The sequence below is a fragment of the Gossypium hirsutum genome, chromosome D03 (genome assembly GCF_007990345.1).
Source record: "Gossypium hirsutum isolate 1008001.06 chromosome D03, Gossypium_hirsutum_v2.1, whole genome shotgun sequence".
NCBI classification, from domain to species: Eukaryota; Viridiplantae; Streptophyta; class Magnoliopsida; order Malvales; family Malvaceae; genus Gossypium; species Gossypium hirsutum.
In genome coordinates this window covers 36,481,354-36,488,048 of record NC_053439.1, presented here as the reverse complement: position 1 = coordinate 36,488,048, position 6,695 = coordinate 36,481,354, and positions in this window count along the sequence as shown.

The following is a 6,695-nucleotide window of genomic DNA, read 5'->3' as shown; positions in this document are numbered from 1 at the left end:
GACGGATACGGTAAGGGGTGTTACATATACCATGGCCCGTAGCCAAATCAATGTAACTTATCCGAAGAACTATTATTGTAACGCCCCCACGCCCGAGACCGTCACCGGAGTCGAGTATGAGGTGTTACTAAGCTTAATTTAACATATTTAGAGCTTTGGATTATTTATTTCTACATTCACAGCTTTTAAGCTACTTGCATCACAGTCATAAGAAAAATCATATCTCGAGTTACGAAACTCAAAATTAAGATCCGTAAATTTTCCCTAAATCTAGACTCATATAACTATCTACTAATTTTTTTCTAGAATTTTTGGTTGGGCCAATTAGTACAGTTTATTAGTTAAAGTTACCCCTGTTTCAGGACTTGACTGGTCTGACCTCTGTCTACTACGAACCACATTTCTCTCTGTAAAAAATCCATATGACTATGAAGTTTATTTCTCCTGAAACTAGACTCAATAAGGATTCTGAGAATATAAAATACACTACCTAATTATATCTTTACAATTTATGGTGAATTTCTAAAGTTGGAACAGGGGATTCAGAAACTGCTATGACCCTGTTTCACTAAAATTCAAATATCTTGTAACATATAATTCCTTTACCTGTTTCATTTGTTTCATGTGAAACTAGACATAATAAGCTTCAATTTGATATGTAGTCCATCACCAAGTTCAATTTCTATGAGTTTTAGTAAATTTTTAAACTCGCATCAGTGTTGCTGCAGTATTCTGTTTATGGCAAATTTCATCCCTTTTATGAGTTTTTATGCACTAAGTATCTTAGTAATTTTCCTTAACATCAAATATAATCTAAACTAACTATTTTCATAATTTATCATTATCAAGCATTTCCTCAACCATTCCATCACCATACTATAAGATCATTTACACAAAAAAGGTATATTGCTATACATGCCATACTTAAATTTACAAGCCATTACCAAAAGTCTTCCGGATAGTGTGACTGAGCCTTCGACCTATCCCGACTCCTGAGCTGGCTTGTCCAAAACTACAATGAGTAAGAAGGAGGGAGTAAGCATAAATGCTTAGTAAGTTCATATGCAAATAATAAGTAACATAACAAACAATCATACCAATCAACATTAGCATGTATCACTAAAACACATATCACATTTTTAATCATTTTTCATCATCTTATTACCTTATCGTTGTTGTATCAATACTCAACCCGAGGGTTAAATACATACCTGTCCAAAATATCCATTTCACATCACTTACCAATACGTCTCTTTACATCTCGAATATTCCTCCATTTGAGTAGAACTTTACCCGTTGAACACATCGGAATATAATTCGGATACATGGATAACTTGCACATAAGTGCCATATATGCAATCAAGCAATCATGTAACCCGCCCATAAGCGAACTCAGACTCAAATCAACAAGCTCGGGCGTTCGCATCCATAAGTGAACTCGGACTCAACTCAACGAGTTCGGATGCCTAGTTACATCTCACGAACTCGGACTCAACTCAACGAGTTCGGATGCTCAACCATCCTAGTGACATGTCACTTGTATCCTAATCTATTCCTAAGGTTCAAACGGGCTTTTTTCCTCGAACGCTTATCCTTGCCGTCTTCCGTAGAATGCCGAAATCAATACTCGGTAACAATTATATTTAACAAGTAGTTCACATAATTTACATATTATTTGAAATTAACCACAAAGCATACATTTCATAATAAAATTCAGCATAACGTATAATTAACATCAATAACTTAAAAATAACCATTATGCTACATTATTTACACATGAACTTACCTTGGTACCAAAATACAAAGATTTTGCAATTTAGTCCACAATCTTTTCTTTTCCTCGATTGAGGTCGATTCCACGTCTTTCTTGATCTAAAATAACACATTTAGCTTATTTAATACTCACATTATCAAATTAATCCTTAACTCAAATTTTGGCAAAAATACAATTTTACCCCTAAACTTTTGCATATTTACATTTTTGCCCCTAGGCTCGGGATTAAACTTTATTCCTTATTCTTATGTTTTACAACATGCTGATCACTTTTCTCTTCTATGGCAACATCAAATTCTCACTCTAACATGTACTTGTGACTATTAGGTATTTTTACCGATTAAGCCCTTTTACTCGTTTTTACTTAAAATCGAGTAGTACAAGTTGTCTAACATAATTTAAAACTTCATATTCTATCAAAAAACATCAAAATACACAAATTTCACCTATGGGTATTTTTCCAAATATAAACCCTAGGTTAAATTATTGCTAACATAAGCTTTATCGAGTTACCGGGATCTCAAAAACGTAAAAATCATTAAAAACGGGGCTTGGAATCACTTACTATGGAGCTTGGAAGCTTGAAACAAACCCTAGCTATGGAGAACCCTTGAAATTTCGGCCTAATGAAGAAGATGGACAAAAATTGGCTTTTAATTTTGTTTTTAATTCATTTTAATAACTAAATGACCAAAATACCCTTACTACTAAACTTTCCAAAAATTCCTTCCATGTCCTAATTTTGTCCATGAACTTAAAATTGGTCAAATTGCTATTTAAGACCTCCTCATTAATATTCCAAAACAATTTCATACTAAAAACTTCTAGAATGCAAGTTTTGCAACTTATTTGATTTAGTCCCTACTTTCAATTTAAGCACTTTAGGCATAGAATTTCATCACGAAATTTTCACACAATCATGCAATCATATCATAAACCTCAAAATAATTATAAAATAATTATTTCTATCTCGAATTTATGGTCATGAAACACTATTCTGATTAGGCCCTAATTCGGGATATTACAACTCTCCCTCTCTTTAAGGATTTTCGTCCTTGAAAATCTTATCGGTAAACAGATGTGGGTATTGATTTCTCATAGTTTCTTCGGATTCCCATGTAGCTTCTTCTACTCCATGCCTTTGCCACAACACCTTCACAAGTGCAACATTTTTATTCCTTAGTTGTTTGACCTCTCGAGCTAAAATCTTAATCGGTTCTTCTTCGTAGGTCATATCTGGTTGTAGTTCAATTTCTGTCGGTGAAACTACATGTGAAGGATCCGAACGATACCGACGTAACATAGATACGTGGAACACATCATGAATCTTCTCTAATTCAGGTGGTAATGCTAGCCGATATGCTACCGGTCCAACTTTTCAATTACTTCATACGGCCCAACAAAACGCGGACTTAATTTGCCCTTCCGTCCAAATCTAAGGACTTTCTTCCACGGAGTCACCTTTAAAAATACTTTATCACCAACTTGAAATTCAATGTCCTTTCCCTTTAGGTCTGCATAAGATTTCTGTCTATCTGAAGCAGCTTTCAAACAATCTCGAATTATCTTCACTTTTTCTTTAGTTTGTTTTATTAGATCAACTCCATAAATCTGATTTTCCTTGAGTTCAGTCCAATACAATGGTGTTCGACACTTACGACCATATAATGCTTCATAAGGTGCCATTTTCAAGCTCGTCTGATAACTATTATTGTAAGTAAATTCCACCAACGGTAAGTATCTTTCCCAACTTCCTTGAAATTCCAATACACAACATCTAAGCATATCTTCAAGAATTTGAATTATTCTTTCTGATTGTCCATCAGTTTGTGGATGAAAAGCAGTAATGAAATTTAACTTCGTACCTAACGCGTCTTGCAACTTTTGCCAAAACCGCGAGGTAAACCTTGGATCTCTATCTGAAATAATCGATAATGGTATTCCGTGTAATCTAAGAATTTCTCTAATATACAGTTCATCCAACTTGTTAAGAGAATAATCCGTACGTACCGGGATAAAATGAGCCGACTTAGTTAATCTGTCAACTATTACCCAGATGGCATCTTTCTTTCCCGGAGTCAATGGCAATCCTGAAACAAAATCCATAGTAATCCGATCCCATTTCCATTCAGGAACCATAATAGGTTGGAGTAATCCTGAAGGTACTTGGTGTTCAGCTTTCACCTGTTGACAAATTAAGCATTTGGACACAAACTCTAATATATCTCTTTTCATTCCATTCCACCAATACATTTTCTTCAAGTCATTATACATTTTCGTACTACCCGGATGAATCGAGAAATAACCACTATGTGCTTCCTGTAGGATCTTTTGAATCAATTCCTCATTCTTCGGTACACAATCCGATCTTTAAACATTAAGCACCCATCAGAACCAATTCTGAAATCTGATCCCGTATCAGCTTCACACTTTTTTCTTTTAGCTAGCAAATCTTGATCATTTTTCTGAGTTTCAGAAATCTCTTGTAAAAACATCGGTCTTGCTCTTAACTCTGCTAGAATCGAACCGTCATCTGACATTTTCAACTGAGTGTTCATAACTCTCAAAGCAAACAACTTTCTACTTAAAGCATCGGCAGCCACATTCGCTTTTCCCGGATGATAATCAATAACAAGCTCATAATCTTTCAATAACTCCAACCATCTTCGCTGTCTCAAATTCAAGTCTTTTTGTGACATCAAGTATTTAAGACTTTTGTGATCGGTATATACTCGGCACTTTTCACCATACAAATAATGTCGCCAAATCTTCAAAGCAAACACCACTGCAGCCAATTCCAAATCGTGAGTAGGATAATTCCTCTCATGAGGTTTTAACTGCCTCGAAGCATAAGCCACCACTTTTCCTTCTTGTATGAGTACACACCCCAAACCATTTAGAGAAGCATCACTATACACCACAAATTCTTTACCTAATTCGGGTTGTACCAACACTGGTGCTTCAGTTAATAACTTTTTCAATTCTTCAAAACTCTGTTGACATTCTTCCGTCCATTCAAATTTAACATCCTTTCGGAGTAGTCTAGTCATAGAAGCAGCAATTATAGAAAATCCATTTACAAACCGCCGATAATACACAGCTAGCCCCAAGAAACTTCTAACTTCAGTTACGTTTTTCGGTGGTTTCCAATCAATAATGGCTGAAATTTTACTAGGATCAACCCGTATACTGTGACAGCCCTAAATTGACACTAGTCGGGAAGTGGTTTCGGGACCACAAAACCGAGTTATGAAAATAATTAATTGTTATATTCTATGCTTATTATGTGTGTACATGCATATGTGGAAATTTCATTCCCTAATTTTGCCAATTGTATGAGGAATTATTAAATAGGGATCAACATGAGACATGGTGAAATATGATAGGCTAATTTTAAAGGGCTTATTAGTGCATGTCAACACAAAGGTGGACTTGCATGTCAAATTTTCCCAATTCCCTTATAGTGGCCGGCCAAGATGGATTGATGATGGGCAATTTATTTGTTGAATTAGATATTATAATAGGAAATTGGGTTATTGGAGACATAATGAATAATAGAAAGAATGGGAAGAAAACAAAGTCTTAACTTTGTTCTTCTTAGCCGAACCAAAAGGGAGAGAAAGGGGAGCAAACATTCGGCCATTTGAAACCTAAGGAAGGTTAGTAAATCAAGTTAGATTTTTTTGAAATTCTAGTTTGTTTTAGGTTACTCATCATGCTACTTACTTAGCCCATGCCAAAACTTTGAATTTGGATGGTTGAATTGAACATTCGGTTATGGTAGATAAGGAAGGAATTTGATTTTTATCTTTAAGTTTTGATGAAGAAATTGTTGACGAAAGAAGTTGATCTTGTTAAAAACTATAATTTCTAATACTCATATGTGTAATAGCCGAACCTAGACTTTGCTTAATGTCTTGAGCAAATGCCGATTGGGTGTTTTGAAATGGATAAATTAGGTGCTTGATTTCCTAAAGGTTCGGCATAGTACATGATATTTTTGTTAGTATGCTTTCGAAGAATTTGAGTAGTGTTATGTATAAGTAAGATTATTACGTACGGTCTTGGCGGTATATATGTACAATTGATCTATTTAGCTAATAATATCTAGGGTGATAAATAATTAAATAATATGTATACAAAGAATGTGTGAAAGAGTGAATTGCCAATAATCTCTTTAGGACAGCAGCAGTAAAGTGATTTTGGAAAATCACTATAAATTGTGGGAGTTGAGTTAGAAGCTGAGTGAATTATGTCATTAAAGCTTGAAGAGTCTATTTTCTTACAAAAGAAACTATAAAAACAAAAGAGTTACCGATCTTGAGATATTTGAAGTATTGTGGGGCTGAGTCAAAATGACTGCTGGATTCCCTGTTCTGTTTTTAGAAAATCATTATAAATTGTACAAAAATGATTATAAGATAAAATTTATATGCTTAGACTCCTTAATGAGTCTAGTTTCAAATGAGATTAAATACAATACATTTGGAATTCTGTAAAGTGAGAAATTGGATTCGTAGTGAAGAGTGGTCAGAATAGTCAAACAGTGAAATAGGGGAAACTTTAAGAAAAATCTGGTATTGATTGGCCAAGCCTAAAATTCTGAAAATTTTATGGATGGAAGATATACGAGTCTATATTCAGGAAAAATTAACGGCAAGTGATTTGGAGTTTAGTAGCTCCAGTTATAAGTAATTTAGTAACTACTGCTCAGGAAAACAGCTCGTAGTGAATATGTGATTTTGTTGTAAACATTAATGAAAGTTTGCCGATGAATTATTTATTGATTATTATAAAGCTTACTATAATCTATGTGTGTGAAAGTCGGATCAATATATATATTATTCTGAAAGTAATACTTGAATAGTCGATTAATGACTATTTTAAATTTTGTTGAACTTAAGCTCAAGAGCAAAGGGGA